This window comes from Hemiscyllium ocellatum, chromosome 2 (genome assembly GCF_020745735.1).
Source record: "Hemiscyllium ocellatum isolate sHemOce1 chromosome 2, sHemOce1.pat.X.cur, whole genome shotgun sequence".
Classification (NCBI taxonomy): domain Eukaryota; kingdom Metazoa; phylum Chordata; class Chondrichthyes; order Orectolobiformes; family Hemiscylliidae; genus Hemiscyllium; species Hemiscyllium ocellatum.
Window position 1 is genome coordinate 132,854,230 of NC_083402.1, and position 18,043 is coordinate 132,872,272.

General features: G+C 41.1%; 1 protein-coding gene across 1 annotated transcript in view; it reads right to left on the bottom strand.

The window, feature by feature from the left end:
* The window catches only part of LOC132829009 (ephrin type-A receptor 5-like), a 331,532-nt gene that overhangs the window by 297,733 nt on the left and 15,756 nt on the right, over positions 1-18,043 (bottom strand). The gene's annotated exons all lie outside the window — the stretch shown is intronic.

An 18,043-nucleotide genomic window follows, 5' to 3' on the forward strand; every position in this document is an offset into this window, starting at 1 on the left:
GCTCGTTGGTAGATCTGCAGTTGTTTGTCCAGCAGAATCTACAATGTAAAGCATCTGTGGTGCCCATGCAATTGATTTTACTTGCACTCCAGCACAATTGAACATGCATATGGAATTAGTGAACTGTTGTAAACTGAAAGATTTTCATTTGTAGGTTCTTTCATGGGGCCTTCCAAGAATGTTATTTTGATTTTGTAGGGGGAGTATACTGGCACTTACCCCATGTCAACACTGGCCAATAATAAGTGGCAGCAGTTTTCCAAAAACAGAAAATTGAAAGTTTTGTGAATATGTTGGACAGTGAGGTCACATTGATTTCTACAGGATTGTCAGTGTCAACTGTATGTTCACCACTCATTGTCCCATTGTGTACATTATCAGATTCTGGTTTGTCAGTCTCTTCATATATATGCCTCTGGCAGAATACCAGGTGGACTTTATTATAAATAGGAGGTGCCCCTTATGCATGGTAAGTTAGGATTAATGTACAACTATTTGGCAGACGCAGAACAGTGGAGAAATGATCTTTTTTCCACGTGCCTTACAAAATGTATTCAAATTTGAGTATTTCCTCGATGCATATAGAAAGCCACACCTACCATAAGTCTTGCAATGTTTGTGTATTCTACTGGTTATGTCAACTATCAAATTGTACTGAGGACCTGTAAAGTTTGTCGACGTACAAGGTTCACTTCATACTCATGTCCATCATTGAAAAGCTTTTCAATGATAAACGGCTTCAGTTTGTCCAGCAGGTTTTTCTGGCAAGTTTCCACAGGGGTCAATTACTAACTCAACAACTCTGTTATCTCGTACACCATGGTTTGTAGATGTGGAAATGCCTGATTCAGGAGAAACAAGTCATTAAGAATTACTTAACAACTAGGAATGAAGGCCAACATGGACTTACCATGTCTAGATTAAAAGGTAAAGGACTAGAAGTTCCCCAAAATATATGGACATCAGGAATCCAAACCAGAGTCAGATTTATCTTCTGTATTCATTGACTAGAATTCATGTCATTTAGGCAGAACCCTAGAGAGCCCATAGACCATTTTATGAGCAGATAAAAAAAAATTGATTGACTCTGTGGGTTACTTTATTTAAAACAGTAAGACAGATTATAAGTTATCAAGCAGCCAAGACAGCAAATCAACTGACTGCTGTGTGAACAATTTGCAAATTCATAGTGTATGCACAGCATATGGGAATCTTTACAGGCAACCTCTCTTCAAGGTACGGTAAGCATACAACAGGGGATCAATGACCCATTTGCTCTCAGGAGGTGGTTTGGTTTGGTTGGGAGGGGCCAGGGATATAATGACTAATCCGCTCTTAGGAAATGGATTTGCTATGAAAAGTTTTGAGAGACTTTTTTTTTGCATTTTTACGTTTTTGCAGATTTTGTCAAGTCTTCCTGACTCAGGACATCCAGCAGCTGAAAGAGGAGGCGCAGCCAGATTCATAAAAGAAGTGGCAATGAGGCCAGAGGAATATTTTCCAACAAGCTCAACAAAAGCTGTTTCACTCTGCATGATCACTGGCTTCCCCTTTGATCATGTCCAAAATTTCAACAGTATCTCCCTTCCTTCTTGTACACTGGTTTTACCGCCACATGTGCTGACTTCCTCTCCTTTTTGTTTCTATCCATCCCTCAATCTTCTTCCACATACAATCTCTTTTCACACGATACTAATTTTATTATAAGTGAACGTGCTGTCTTATGCTGTACATGTCTAGATCAAATTGGAATGACTAACCAATTCAACAATCAAAATCACACTGCACCATATCTATTTTCATGCTCTTGTCCAAATGTCTTTTCAGGGGTTACATAAACAGCTAAATCTTTCACTTCACATCCATTGTCTCAAAGGATGGCAGTCCATCTGCTGTTTGTAAGATTTAGCTTTTGCAATTTAGGATCAAGAATCAGCCTTTTACACAAAAGAAGCCACAAACCATGGAATCTTAAAAGTGGATCACTACATCAGAAACAAAGGCACAGCTTATGAATTTTTGAACTACCTGAAACAGATTCAAATGGGGAAACAGTGCTGTTTTAATTTGTTAAGCAATGAACCAGGTTCTTTTGTGTCAGTTCCAAAAAGCCTTCCCGAATCATAAACCATCAGTATTTACAAAAGAACAACAGCCAAGGATCAGCTACTCAATTTCTTTAAAAAATAAAAGTGGTTTTTATTTAGTTTTGGGAACCATTGCCGTAAGGGTTATTGAAGTTGCAGATTTTGAGTTGAAGTCCATATGATCACAATCAATGGTTACTTATGAAGACTTGGCCATTCAGGATGACTTAATATGTACAATACAGTGTTATAAAAACTAACCAGGTTTGGAGACCTGGTATTACATTTTGCCTTTCCAGTGCCTATTGTTGAGTATCCAGCACTTTCACACATCTGACCACCACGCACATTTCTGCATCTATTCATGCCAATGCAATCAATCCTACGTGGGCTTTCAATGGGTGGATAGCACCATGAAGCATCAAAAAGCCAAAGTATTATATCAATCGTTCACAGCCCCTCATCCTCTCTGAGTGCTGTGGCCTCACACCCAGTAATGATTAGCAGAGGAAATAAATGAGAGATAGTAGAAGAAAATAAGAGTTCATGTATTAATTAATTAACTCATGATCCATGGCATTTGCTTTTTATATTGCAGAGGAGGGCTTGAGTCTTGGCCTCTGTAATCCCTGGACCCCTGTGTTTTGCACCTTGTGTAATCCCTTCTCCAGGATTTTATGTTCAATGATATGAGGCTGAATATATTGGGCAGATGCTCCCTATAGTTTAGTTGAATGAGAGGTGATCTCACTGAAACATTCAATATTCTGAAAGAATTTGGCAGAGTGGATACTAGGAGGCAGTTCCTCTGTCTAGGAAATCTAGAACGCAGAGGCTCAATTTCAAGAAAATGATTGATCATCTCGGTACACAGGATAAAGAAGCAGGAAAAGGTCATTCAGCCCATCCAACCTCTCAATCATGGATGATTATTTACAAAGATGCCATTTTTCTTCACCATCCACATATTCGCTGATGTCATTAATATCCAGAAATCCATTGATTTCTGCCAATTGTTGAACTCTAAGAATGAGCTTCCACAATCCTTTGCTATAGAGAATTCAAAGACGCAGTAAGAAATTCCTTATCCATTCATAAATGGCCTGCCCTTATTCTGTAACTGTGCTCCCAGTTTGAGACTGAATAACTGTCCTGTCCACATTTACTTTGTTGTGCCCTCTCAGAATTTTTGTAAGTTTCAGTGAGGTCACAGTTCATTCTTCAAGATTCTATCGAATACAGACCAAGTTTCCTCAACCTTTCCTCAAAAGACAATCCTGCCATCCCAGGAATTAGTCTGGTGAACCTCTTTTGCACTCCTTCTGTGGCAAGTACATCCTTTCTTTGAAAAGGAGACCAAGCATAACCAATATGCCAGGTGTGGTCTTACTTGGGACCTATCAAATTGCTACAGGACACCTTTACTCCTGTATTCAAAGCCCCTTGTGCTGGAGGCCATTATGCTATTTGCCTTCCTAAAGGCTTGCTGCATCCAAATACTAGCTGTTAGTGACTCTTGAACAAGGACACCCAGGTCGCTTAGATCACCCGCTTATCACAACTCTCACTTTTCAAAAGGTTCTCTGCTTTTCTGCCCATCCCAAAGATTATAACATCATATTCCATCTGATCTATTCTCACCCTTTCCTTTAGCTATCCAAATCCTCTTGAAACCACCTTGCAAGCTCCTTAAAACCCACATTACGATTAAATATATCCACTGGAAACTTGAAAATATTCCAATTGGTCTCCACATGCAAATCACTCATATAGGCTGTGAATAGTTGTGACAACAGCAGTGATCCTTGTGGTACTCCACAGTATCAGCCTACTACTGCAAGAAGACCTCTAGCAGTCTATTTCCACTAGGTCAGGTTCGGTTAAATGAATGGCTGAGTGGGATGCAGAGTAACGCTAACAGCATAGTTTCAATTCCCACACCACCTGAGGTTACCATGAGGACACCTAGGACACTCTTTCTCAACCTCACCCCTCACCTGAAGCATGATGATGCTCAAGGTTAAACCACCACCAGTCATCTCTCTCTCTAATGAGAAAGCAGCCAATTGTCCTTTAGGACTATGGTGACTTTATCTTACATTTATTGCCCATGTTTTCTACTCTTACTTACTAACATTCTGTGTGGGATGTTTTTGAAAGCCTTTTGAAAATATAAATACACCATATCCATTGGTTCTTCTTCATCTATGTGCAAGTAACATCCCCATTTAGGATTGAATGAGGAAACATTTCTTCACTCAAAGTGTTGTGAATCTTTGGAATTCTACCCCTAGTGGGTTGTAAAATCTCCATCACTGAATACACTTTATGCCAAGGAAGACAAATGTTTGGTCTCTCAGAGAATCAAGAGATACAGAAAGTTGGCAGCAAAGTGATGTTGAGCTAGAGGATCAACTTAATCATATTAAATAGCAGAGCAGGCTCAACAGGATACTTACTTTGAATGCAAAGTCTCCTGAAAAAGAAATTGAAAAGCTTGTTGCAGTTAATTTTTGCAAGACTTTAAGGAAACTTATACATCCACGTTTCCTATTCAGAATTCCCACCCCTTTCACAATCATCCCAGCATCCTTGCGAATATCAGGATCTATTATTCAGGGACAAAGTGGACTTTCAAGGAAAAACTAATACCCCCTTTTTATTTGGAGGAATCACAAAAGGGTTTTCATCTATTGGGAATCCCAATTCCTTGTCCCTTGTCATCAAAGTATCAAATATCAGGAAGCAGTTGGTCTACTAACACAATACCAGCTCCATCATCAACATCCCATGCTGAAATCCAGAACAAAGGACAATACCCTTCAACTCAGAATGGAAACAGTTAAATGTGAATTCCAGAAAAAACATGTCTCGTGCACAGAGTTGAGAATAAATGCAGTATCTGCACAGGAAGAAGAACATCACATCAAATTGAAATACATAACAGACACTTGGATAAATACTTGACAAGGATATTAAGGGATTACAGAGAAGGAACAAAAACTGGGATTAAGGAACCAGAGCTAAAATTGCATAGTAGGTTCGATAAAGTGAATGATCTGCTCCTATACTTATGTACCATTGCACAGATCACTGATTTTCGTATTGAACAGCAATACGAATTGAGCTGAATGTACTGAATTCTTATGTACTGAATGTACTGAATTCCTATATGATAAATTATTGACTGCCCTGGAACTGACATTTTAGAATGAGAAAGACACTAATCTGGATTTATGCTAAACAGCCATTGCCACAGTAGAATATTTACCCACATAGCTGGAAAAAGAATCCCTTTACCTTAAAAATGAGTAACTAATTGTGCAAGGGATCTTCAGATAATTGGACATGGAAACTAAACACTATATAACACAAATTATGCCATATTACATTACTTTGAAAAAGCTTACTTCAGAAACCATAAATTCCGTTGATTCCTGAATTTCAAACTTGTCACAAATAATGAGTGCATTTCTACCTAAACAGAATGAAATGCAGCTGGGTGGCAGGTCGTGAATAGGAAATCCATTCATAATTGATGTCAACTTATCGATGGCTCGTTAACTCAGCCACTGATTAGCATTCCACTTCCAAATTTCTTGCCCAAACACAGAGTGTAGCCAAGCTGAAGCACCCATAACTATCAGAGGGAGGATTTCTCGTTAAATCAGCCTAGCAAGAATCAGAAAAGCTGAACACCATGTTGATCCCTGAGGGTTTCAACAACGATAGAAATGGTACAATCACCGAGGAAAGCTGCAGCCCAGGCCTTAAATTCTTAACCAGAGGGTCCTGTAATGGGTCTGTAAAGAGGTGATGTTTTCTAAGAGGATGGGAAGGAGAGGGGAAGTCATTGAAGTGTGGCATTGGCAGCATCTGAGGAGCAAGAAAGTCAATACTTCCAGCATAAGGGACCCCACCAGTTACTGTCACCTTGTTGGCCACTGGTGATCCACCCCCAACTGGTGACTGGAAGGGATTTGTTTCGGGAGACTTAATTTGTCATCAAACATCGGCATGAATGTCTGAACCTCCTGAGGCACTAGTGCTCACACATGTCCAGACAGTTGACTTCCGTCTGGGAATCTTGTTTCCTCGGAGCTGGATCTCTGGGGCCAACTCTTCTTCCTGTTGAGCAGCATGCGGTAGAATAGATGGAAGCTTTGCTATGGGTATCATTGGGGTTGCTCCACCTTTTCCTCAATAAAGGTCCAAGGTTGAACCACATGCTCTAGTACTTGCTGATGGCAGGGATGTGCATGTTAAGCTGAGTGAAGTGCAAGACAGGCGATGGAAATCACCATATAAGCAGTGAAAGCACAAAGTCACCAGCATCAGCCTCCAACCTTGTCCTGACTGCAGCTATTCACTTTCACCATTCAAAGGCTTCCAGCCTGTCTCTTTTGGTTTCTGAATAGGTAGTCTCACCTTGTTGACTGTAGTGAGTTCTACGCAACTCAGGAAACCTGTGCACTGGTTATAAAAACCATTTCAGGTTTTGACACTTATTAATGCCTGTTCAAATATTGTAATTTCTTAACCCAACTACTCATTGGGAGATCCCCAAACAGCTGAAAAACCTCCCCAGATTAAACCTGGAAGTGGCAGCATTATGTTGGATTCCTGGCCCTATACTACCTTTCAGGACTTAAGACCCCTGCCCATAACTGAACCCATTCCTCTCCTACTCACTGCCATCTCTTCCCATGCCAGTTAAAACTCTGCCTGTACCCAATTATATCTGGAATTTTAACCATGTTATTTCAGATTGCAAATCTTCTCCCTCTGTTATATATTGCTTTCTGTTTATACAGCTCCCTAATGAGTACAGGCAGTCTCAAGATTGTCAATGGTTCCACACTGGAATTCAATCGCAAGTCAATTTGTACACAAGTCGGAACACAATGCAGGACAATGTAAACAGGAAATATTGTGTGTCAGGCCTTTAAGATTACACCATTGTATTGGATTGCATTTGGAAGTACGAGCATTTGTAAGTTGGACATTCGTAAACCGGGGGACCACCAGAATGCCCTGTAATTTCTTGTTACAAAGTTCTCAGGCAAAGAAGGAAGTGCCTTAATGAACAATGCATTGGAAACTTTTGATTTTATTATTATCACATGTACCTAGATTTTTTAGATTAGATACCCTACTGTGTGGAAACAGGCCCTTCGGCCTAACTAGTCCACACCGACCCTCCAAAGAGTAACCCACCCAGACCCATTTCCCTCTGATTAATTCATCTAACAGTGTGGGCAATTTAGCCTGGCCAATTCACTTGACCTGCACATCTTTGGACTGCGGGAGGGAACCAGAGCACCAGGAGGAAACCCACGCAGACGCAGAGAATGTGCAAACTCCACGCAGACAGTCGCCCGAGGCTGGAATCAAACCTGGGACCCTGGTGCTGTGAGGCAGCAGTGCTAACCACTGAGCCACCATGCCACCCCAGTGATACAGTGATACAGTGAAAAGTTTTGTTTTGCGTGCAATACAGGCATAGGATGATAGAACTGCAACAAATATAATGTTACAGTTGCAGAGAAGGTGAACGAAGAGTGGGATCAATTTTAAATTTGAAATTTCAGAGGTCTTTATCTGTACTGGAATGTATACAGGTTGTTGTCCTAATTAAAGGCTACATTTAGATGATATCACGCTTTTCCATTTTGAAGTATAGGTAAATATTCAAAGAACTCAGCAGGGAATGGAAGTTATACACCACAACAGTCAAATGCTTCTGGCTCTCATATAATGAGGAAACAATGAGAAAATTACAGGCAAATAATAATTGATCTTGTTTAGGTTTTATTCAAACTGTCTCCCATGAGGGGTAGACCTTGGAACCGATAAACCATTGCAAGCTGCGTTTTTTTCTCTCTTTCCTCTCTAGAAATCATGCTAGCAGCTGGCAATTGATCATTTTTTTAAAAATCCATTCTATATCAGAAGCCATACAATCCATATTACAAAAATTTGATTGGCATAATTGCCTCTTCTAAAGAGAATTTACCTCAATCCTGGGCAAACTCAAACATGCAAGTTAGATGAAGTTAAGTTTAAATTGCGAGATGGTTGAATAATTTTTAAAATTACTTCAGAAGACATGACATGAATTCAGGAAAATGGCCACAGGAAATGTAAAATTGCCTCCAAAATATGATGATGCATATGTAGCAAATGAGACACTGTAGTCCAGGTGTTCTGAATTTCTAGATAATTGTGGGAGCAGTGCAGATTTAACTTGTATTCTGGACCCTGCAGAGTCCCAACACAGCTCACTTGTAAAAATTGCCCTGGAAATTGAAGATTCCAATGGACAATTCTCTGCCTCTGGAAGGCTCTGAGGAAAAATATTCAAGGTCAAGAATTCACAGTGTTCCGTTTCCATTAAGTTAATAGTTACCCAGGCACAGTCAGACAATTACTACGTAAAAACAATGACTGCAGATGCTGGAAACCAGAGATTAGAGTGGTGCTGGAAAAGCACAGCAGTTCAGGCAGCATCCAAGGAGCAGTAAAATCGACGTTTCGGGCAAAAGCCCTTCATCAGGAATACAGGCCGAGAGCCTGAGGGGTGGAGAGATAAGTGAGAGCACCACTCTAATCTAGACAGTCAGACAATTACTAACCTACTGTATTCAGTCCTCAGAATATGGTCTCCTCTACATTGGGGAAACAAAGTGCAGACTGAGTGACTGCTTCACAGAACACCTACGTTCTGTCCACAAAAATAAGACCCTGAGCCCCCAGTTGTCAGGCACTTCAACACATTACAGTGTTCCCCCGATCGACATCTCTGTTTCAGGCTTGCAGCAGTGAAGCTTAACGCAAGCTGGAAGAACAGCACCTCATTTTGCAGTTGGGAACTCGATAGCCTTCTGGACTCAACATCGAGTTCAACAATTATGGGGCTTAAGGCCATGTCCTTAACCCACCGCCACACCTCACACCCAACACACACCAGATTTTGTCATCACATGGGTTGTTACCATACAGAACCCATTGCCAGTTACTGATAGTCCCCATTAGCAACTATTCAATCCCCCAGACTGACCTTGAACCAATCCTTTGTCTGTCCTAATGGTGTTGTCTCTCTCTGGGTGTCATCTCCACTTAACGTTCACTAATGCCCCCCCATTACTATCATTACTATCTTCTGTATAAATAACAGCCTTTCCTAAGTAACCATCATTTGTGGGTGGCACGGTGGTTAGCACTGCTGCCTCACAGCACCTGAGACCCGTGTTCAATTCCCGACTCAGGCGACTGACTGTGTGAAGTTTGCACGTTCTCCCCGTGTCTGCGTGGGTTTCCTCTGGGTGCTCCGGTTTCCTCCCACAGTCCAAAGATGTGCGGGTCAGGTGAATCGGCCATGCTAAATTGCCCGTAGTGTTAGGTAAGGGGTAAATGTAGGGGTATGGGTGGGTTGCGCTTCGGTGGGTCGGTGTGGACTTGTTGAGCCGAAGGGCCTGTTTCCACACTGTAAGTCTAATCTAATCATCAGTTCTGAAGGAGGTAACTGGATCCAAGACATTAACTCTAATTCCTCTCCACATATGTAGCCTGATCTGATGAGCTTTTCCAGCTTTCTGCTTTCCAGAATCTACAGTTCCTTCATTTTTATGTAAAAAGGAACTATGTATGTATTAAGTTGACAGCTGCAAATGTGTTGCTGGTCAAAGCACAGCAGGTTAGGCAGCATCTCAGGAATAGAGAATTCGACGTTTCGAGCATAAGCCCTTCATCAGGAATAAGAGAGAGAGAGCCAAGCCGGCTAAGATAAAAGGTAGGGAGGAGGGACTAGGGGGAGGGGCGATGGAGGTGGGATAGGTGGAAGGAGGTCAAGGTGAGGGTGATAGGCCGGAGTGGGGTGGGGGCGGAGAGGTAACGGGTCTGTTTGAGAACGTGGCTGAAGAGCTTCTGTGCAGAGGAGATGACCTGGGGGGTGCAGTGAGAGAGGGACTCACTGAAATCCTTGTAGAGGGAGGAAGAGAGCTTCTTCAAGGAAGGCATCCTTGTAAGAGGATTCGCAGTAGGTTAAAATCTTCGAGTAAAAAATGAGGTCTGCAGATGCTGGAGATCACAGCTGCAAATGTGTTGCTGGTCAAAGCACAGCAGGTTAGGCAGCATCTCAGGAATAGAGAATTCGACGTTTCGAGCATAAGCCCTTCATCAGGAATAAGAGAGAGAGAGCCAAGCCGGCTAAGATAAAAGGTAGGGAGGAGGGACTACATTCTTCCACCCCCAACTACACCGGACCAGATACTGCACAGTTCCTAACCCCTTTGCTTGCTTGTCCCAACACAACCCATCTACCAACAGCCTGAACATCTATGACCCAAAACGCACCTCCCCTCCCTGTCTACCCACCTGGCACCCTTAACCAAGTGAAGAAGGCATTTGGTACGCTTGCCTTTATTGATCAGTGCACTGATTAGAGGAATTGGCAGAGCATGTTATGGCTCTACAGGACATTGGTTAGGCCAATTTTGGAATACCGTATGCAATTCAGCTCTCCCTGCTCTAGAAAATATGTTGTGAAACTTCAAAGGGTTCATAAAAGATTTACAAGGATGATGTCAGGGTTGGAGGGTTTGAGATATAGGGAGAGGCTGAATAAATTGGGGCTATTTTCCCTGGAGCGTCAGAGGCTCAGGGGTGACTTTGTCGAAGTTTATAAAATCATGATTGGCATGGATAGGGTAAATAGACAAGGCCCTTTCCTTGGAGTGTCCAAAATTCGAAGGCATAGGTTTAAGGTGGGAGGGGAAAGAACTAAAAGGGAAATAAGTGGCAACATTTTCATGCAGAAGATGGTGCATATACGGAATTTTCAGAGGAAGTGGTGGAGGCTGGAAGAATTACAACATTGAAAGGGCACCTGGATGGGTATATGAATAGGAAGGGTTGAGAGAGATGTAGGCCAAATGCTGGCAAAAGGGACTAGATTAGGGTAGGACATCTGGTTGGCATGGATGAGTTCGAACGAAGGATCTGTTTCTGTGCTGTGCGTATTTATGACTCTATAACTGTGATGCTGACCTCACATTTTGCTTAGCATACATAGCCTTTTGCAGCATTTGTCAAACTGGCTGCTGGGCACTTAAATCTCAGAGCACAGCATTCTGGCTGCTGCAAAAGGTGCATGATATAACTTACTCGATTATCCTCCACTGTTGGTGAACCTTGTTCATTTCAACTGTGCTCTGTATTTCTGAAGGTGCAATTCCTGGCTGGAAATGCAGAGCTCAGTACGAACATAAAATCAAGGCAGTCCGACTGTGATTGTCATTTCACAGAATATCTGGGCACATATTTACACTGTTCCTTCGTCTGTGAAGCCTGAGTTTGAATTTGATCCACTGTTGTTGGTATTAAGCTGCTGCTGATTGCAAAAGTCCTGCATTAAAACAATTTCACTTTTTCACTTTTTCACTTTTCATGGTGATCCATGCCCAGATTTCAGATTGAACAAATTTAATGGAAAAAGGTTTTAATAAGCAGCTGGTGAAGGAGACAAAAATAGAAATTGCTGGAAAAGCTCAGCATGTCTGGCAATGTCAGTGGAGAGAACATAGAGTTAAAGTTTTGGGTTGAGTGACCCTCCCTCAGAGCTGATGGTAACTAGGAAAATGTTGGTTTATATGCAGAAGGCAAGTTGGGGTGGGGGTGGTGGGGGTGGAGGAAGGGGCTAAGAAGTAAATGATAGGTGGGGATAGAGCCCGAAGAGACAGAACAGCAGTTGGACAGACAAAGGAGTGGGTAATGATCTCGCTGGGAGGATGAATAGTTATCAATGGAGACTATTAATGGCTAACAATGGTTGGCATATAATGGTAGACTATGTGATAGACATAGTGCAGGACTTTTGCAATCAGCAGCAGCTTCATACCAACAGCAGCAGGTCAAATTCAAACTCAGGCTTCACAAATGAAGGAACAGTGTAAATATGGGCCCAGATATTCTGTGAAGTGACAATCACAGTCAGACTTCCTTGATTTTATGTTCGTACTGAGCTCTGCATTCCCAGCTCCCCACCACCATCACCATTTATCTCTCCACCCGGGAGGCTTCCTGCTTCTATTCCTGATGAAGGGCTTTTGCCCGAAACATCAATTTTTCTGCTCCTCAGATGCTGCCTAACCTGCTGTGCTTTTCCAGCAACACTCTGATCTACACTCTGGTTTCCAGTGTCTGCAGTCCTCACTTTTGCCTATGGGATAACAAGGCCTCGTTTGTGGAGCTTGGGGTAAGAACATTAAAGAGCTCAAGGCCTAAAGTTACTGAATTCAATATAAAGTCCAGAAGGCTGCAGGGTCCAGCAGAAAATGAGGTGCTGTACTTCCAAGTGGCACTGAGCTCTCGCTGAAGTGCTGCAGCAAGCCCAAGGCAGAGATGTTGACCAATGAACAGGGCTTGAAGGTGAAGTGGCAGGCAACTAAAAACTCAAGATCCTTTTTGCGAACAGAATGCAAGTGTCCTGGAAATCAGTCACCCAGCCTACCTGTGTTTCCTAATGTAGAGGAGACCACATTGTGGGCTGTGAATGCAGTAGACTAGATTGAGTGAAGCACAGGTAAAGCTTCACGTGGAAGGTTTTTTTTGGGCCCTTGGATGCTGTGGAGGGAGGAGGTAAATGGGCAGATGATACTCCTGCGGTTGCAGGCAAGATGCCGTCAGGCTGTGGGGGTATGTTGGGAGTGAAGGAAGAGTGGACTAGGGTGTCCCGGAGGGAGCAGTCCCTGCAGTAGGCTACCAGGGAGGGGAGAGGAGGGGACTAGGTGTCTGATAGTAGCATCTCATTAGAGGTGGCAGAAGTGGCAGCTAATGATCCTCTGGATGTAGATGCAGGTGGGATGGTAAGGGAGGACAAGATGGACTCTAACACTGTTGTGAGATGGAAGAGAAGGGGTGAGGGCTTAAGTGTGGGAGATGGATCAGATTCTGCTGAGGGCCTTGTCAACCACAGTGCTTGGGAATTCTTGGTTGAGGAAGGAGGTGGACATTTCGGAGGCTCCCTTGTCAAAGCTGGCATCATTGGAACAAATGCGATGGAGATGGAGAAACTGGGAGAATGGAATAGAGTCTTTACAGGGAACAAGGTGCATGTATGCTCTGGTTTCCTCCCATCATTCAAAGATCTGCAGGTTAGGTGGATTGGGCATGCTCAATTGCCCTGTATTGTCCAGGGATGTGCACATTAAATGCGTTATCCATAGAAAAACCTCAAGCGGGGTTACGAGGATGGGGTGGGTCTGGGTAGGATGCTCTTTGGAGAGTCAGTGTGGGCTGGGTGCACTGAATGCCCTCCTTCTGTACTGTAGAGATTCTATGACTTATCATGAACAACTTACTGAACAAACAAATGAGGATAACTAGAATAATCCAGAAGAATATAAGGAATCTAGGTTTTTCTCTCTTATACATAAATACCCACTATTTTTATTTTTAATGTATATGTAATGTAAGGTAAAATGTCTGAATACAGTGTTAACTGGAATTTGTGGATGACCAAGAGTGAGAGGGTGTGGACAGGTCAGCATTATGTCTTACAGCAACAAAGATGGAGGAGTGTTTCAGTGATGGGAATAGACAGGTAATAGCAAAGATGGCAGTGTCTCAGGGAACTTGAAATTAGTTTTATCAGAACCAAAAAAGGCCTGAAAAGTTGATTTCACAAACTTTAGATTATTTGTATTGTCATTGTGTAGCCTGCTCATTGTTCCAAGACATTGCAGATACATCAATTCTCCGGGTTGTGAATAGGTTCCTTTCTAGGACTTGTACACAAATCACAACACAATTCACACAGTATAAAGAAGCTGTTCATAAGTGCAGGAAATGTTCATATGTCAGGTCTTTAAAATGAAATCCCTGCATGAGATTGCTTTTGCAAGTATGAGCATTCGTAAATCGGACATTTACAAATCAGGAACCACATTTAAATGGAGTTATTCAAGGCTGAGTTAGATTTTTGACAGACAAGAGCACAGAGGTTATGGTAGAAAGAGGGGAAAGTAAAGTGGACACCACAGCACCAGACCCAGGCAGTATGTTGTTTAATGGCTGAGCAGACTCAAACAGTGGTTTGAGTGGCCTATTGCACAGAGCAATCCCACCCACCTCCCACCACACACACACACACACACACACACACACACACACACACACACACACACACACACACACACACACACACACACACACAAACCCCATAATCCTTTGTTCCTCTGTTCCTAACTTACTCATTTGAATCTCAGTGAAAGCTACTCAGATTCACATCAATTACACTATAGCATAAATTGCAGAGGCTTCTATGCAAGATCTAAATTTTTTGTTATTTTGTTTTGGATGCTTTTTTCTCTTGTTTACTAATCCATTCACAGGTAGATGAAAAATTGAAAAGTCATGCACCAGCTGTCCACCACTCTACTGGCTCAATTTTCCTGGGCCTCTCAAGAAGGCAACCAGCTTCCCCACCTAAAATTTAAAACTATTTAAGTTGGAATCCTACAATGTTTGTGGAATCCCACTGCAGTTCTGATGTTCTCCAGGTGAAGCATGCTCTTTGCCCACCGGAACTTTGCATCAGGCAGCTGGATCAACAATCTTTGACGGAATTGGTGTAAAAAATGCCCAGAACCATTGTAAGCATACATTAAAGTTGTAGCACAGATTGATGCAATCCAGCAGGAACATGCCAGATGTTCCTGGCCCACAGAAACCTTCTGCTGGTTGTCATCAAAGAATGACAAATTTCTGAAGAAATAACAAAGGTCTGACTTTGATCATGAAAATGGTTTGAATATTTTGGTAGCCACATCAGGCAGGGAATATTACTTCTCCATTCTCTGCTGTTTTCTTTCCGCACGATAGATGAAAATCAGTCCTATGTTCCTCCTAGAGTTGAAATCCATTTGGTTTACGTAAGTTTTATATAAGTGTTGTTTTTATAGATTTCAAACATGGCAATGGATGATTAGCCATTAAAGTAGAAGCCATCACAGGGTGTGCTATGTCTATAAGCTTCCAGGTTATTTAGCAAACTGCAGGTTAAGTCAGAATGAGCAAGCTTATTTTCACAGCCTGTCAATGATTTGTCTTAAATTCCAGTTAGTATAACTTAATGGTATATATGGGGCACGTTTGAAAACCTTCAAACCATGTCATTTTCCTACCTTCCTTAATATAATTAATTAATGCAAAAATATGCATGTGGAATTCAAAGCCATGATGATATTAATGGGTTTAACACATTAAGTAGTATGTACTTGAAAGGCAAATGGAGTGGAGAAAAGATTTGTGAGGGGTAACTGCGCATGTCTGTTTATCTTAACAAGTCACAGCACAATGAAAATCAGATGCAAAGTCAACACCCCAATACTGACAAGAAGGAAAGAACACTGAGCTTAATTGTATTCTATAGCCAACCTTTCAGTGACCATCTCCAAGACTGGTGAAAGCAGGAATTGTATCAAAATTTGTAAATGGCTTTGTATTTTATAAATTATCTCAAAATAGAAACTGCGCAATATGTAGCAATTGCATACCAGCTTTCTGATCACCATAACAGTTTTTAATGCTACACATAATTTATTGTGGTTAATATCTTGAAAGATTAGATTGAATTTTGTGATACCTTAATAGACCCTACAGTGCATAAATTTTCCTCCAGTGGGTTACACAATATGAAAAGCACACCAGTCTTTTCTTTATATACAATAAAGCATAATTGTCATTCTATTCTACAATCTCTTTAAAATGATCTGTGAAATTGGGTATTTTTGGGAATGAAGTTCCATTTGACATTTTGTCATAAGTAAGAAGACTTCATTATGTTTCAACTCAAACAGCCACATGAAAAGCCATCCATTTATATTTGTGGGTATTTTAAAATGTGTTATTTTGACTTAAAATTATGTACAGCGTGCCTGTCTGAAACAACTTGCACTTGACTTTCTCATAATAGTGTTGCATGTGTGAACCAGTACTTAAAATGAGGAGCAGAACATCACAGTTTGGGATATTCTCTCTTTTTTTCTCAAAGTGTCTCCAATCTTTTCACAGGCAAAAATGATGCTAAGGTCACAATAGAGCACCAGCATGGTCTTGCAAGTCAAATTGTGAGGGTCCCTCTGTATTGTTTGATCTCAACATGTTACTCTCAGACGGGCTAGGCTGTTGAAGGAACAATCATTGCACTTCAAGTTTCAAAATGTTTGCCCCTTTGAGGAATCTCAAACGTCCCCATCAAAAAAACTTGCAATATGCCAAAGAAATGAACACAAAAACTTGTAGTCACAAAGTAGAAAAGAATGAGACATTGCAAATTTTGGATGCATTGGGACAATTGACAAAAGTACCAGTGTTAAGGGAAAACATATGAAGCATGAGAGGAGACTTCCAATAGATAGGCAAGTGGACACTGATTAGTACAAGTATCGACATGAAAAATGATCAGTTAAGTGCTGACTGAAAGTAAACTGCCAAGTTTTATTTAAATTTGAAACCAATTCCAATTAGTCAAGCCATTGTCCTGAGAAATGAACCAGAGAATAGTTTGCATTTATCTTTTTGAGTTGAAATGGGTGCAGAGCATCTATACATTCTTTCTGACCACAGCCAACCAGCCCATGTTTGCAAAACACAATATCGGTCATCAGATATGATTCCACAGTTGGACAACATTTGCCAAATAGTCCTGAGTGTGCAGATAATTATGCTGACAAACAATTTAGACTTCTCAGTCAAATTTCCAGCATAGTACACTTTTAGCATCGTACACTTATAGAAGTTGCATATATGAATACACAGGGCCCTGCTCTTTGCAGATAGAAATAATATGCACGAGGAGTGTACCTGTTTCAGTTCAAGAAAACAGTTGATAAACTTTCTCTGGTTCATTCTCCTAGCAATGTCTTGGTCAATCAGAGTTAAGTTGCTTGGTTTAAATTTTGCAGAAAGTTTGACAGTTAACTGTCAGTTATCATCTAACTTTTGTCCCAATCAGAATTTACTTGCCTCTCTTCTCATACAAATAAATGCTGGTTTCTATTCATATCACCCTGATGAGTGCAGGATAAAAAGCTTGAACAAAATGTGTTTTTTAGCAGCAATGTAAAATTAACTCTAACATTCTTCAAATTATTTGTAGCTTTAATTGTAAAGTTGCTTTATATTTTTAATGTGAGAATTTACCATGTGGATTTTTCCATTACCTAACATACTTAAATGCTGGGATTACATTTATATTTCAGACAATAGGAGCAGTTTTTGCCAAAATTCAGAAATTTTGAGATGCTAAACATAATATTCCTTCACAATTTGAACTGCTCTGCTATCCATGTTATTCCATTTATGTGTCACATTTCAAATAAATACGAAAACTTGTATCTAGTAATTTCTTTGACATACATTCATCATGTCCACAAAAAAACTTGAAAATTATTCAGGAACAATTAAATTTAATGTGAGCTGAAAGAGTTTCCCATTCTCCAACTTCAAATACATCTTCAGAAAAGCATCGTCTTTGAAGTGATGTAATTAGCAGATATAGTTATTGGCTATCCCTTATTGCCCTTGAGAAGATGATAGTGAACTGTCTCCCACAGCCTTTGTAGTCCTTGGGTGTTAGGTATACCAGCTCGAAAAGGAATTCTATAATTTTGACCCAGGAACAGCAACGTAGTTCCAAATTAATTAAGGCAAGTTCTGATGTGCAATGACTTATATTAATATAACAGTAAAATCACAATATCACCCAAAGACTTTCACAGCCTCACAATTAGACATTGATGCAAAGGACGAGACATTAAGACAGTGTCCAAATGCTTGGTGGTTTTAAATACTATCTTAAATGAGGAACAAAGAAAGAAATTGCTGGAAAACCCTAATTGGATCTGAAAGGTTAATTCTGATTTTCCTCCACAGATGCTGCCAGACCTACTGAG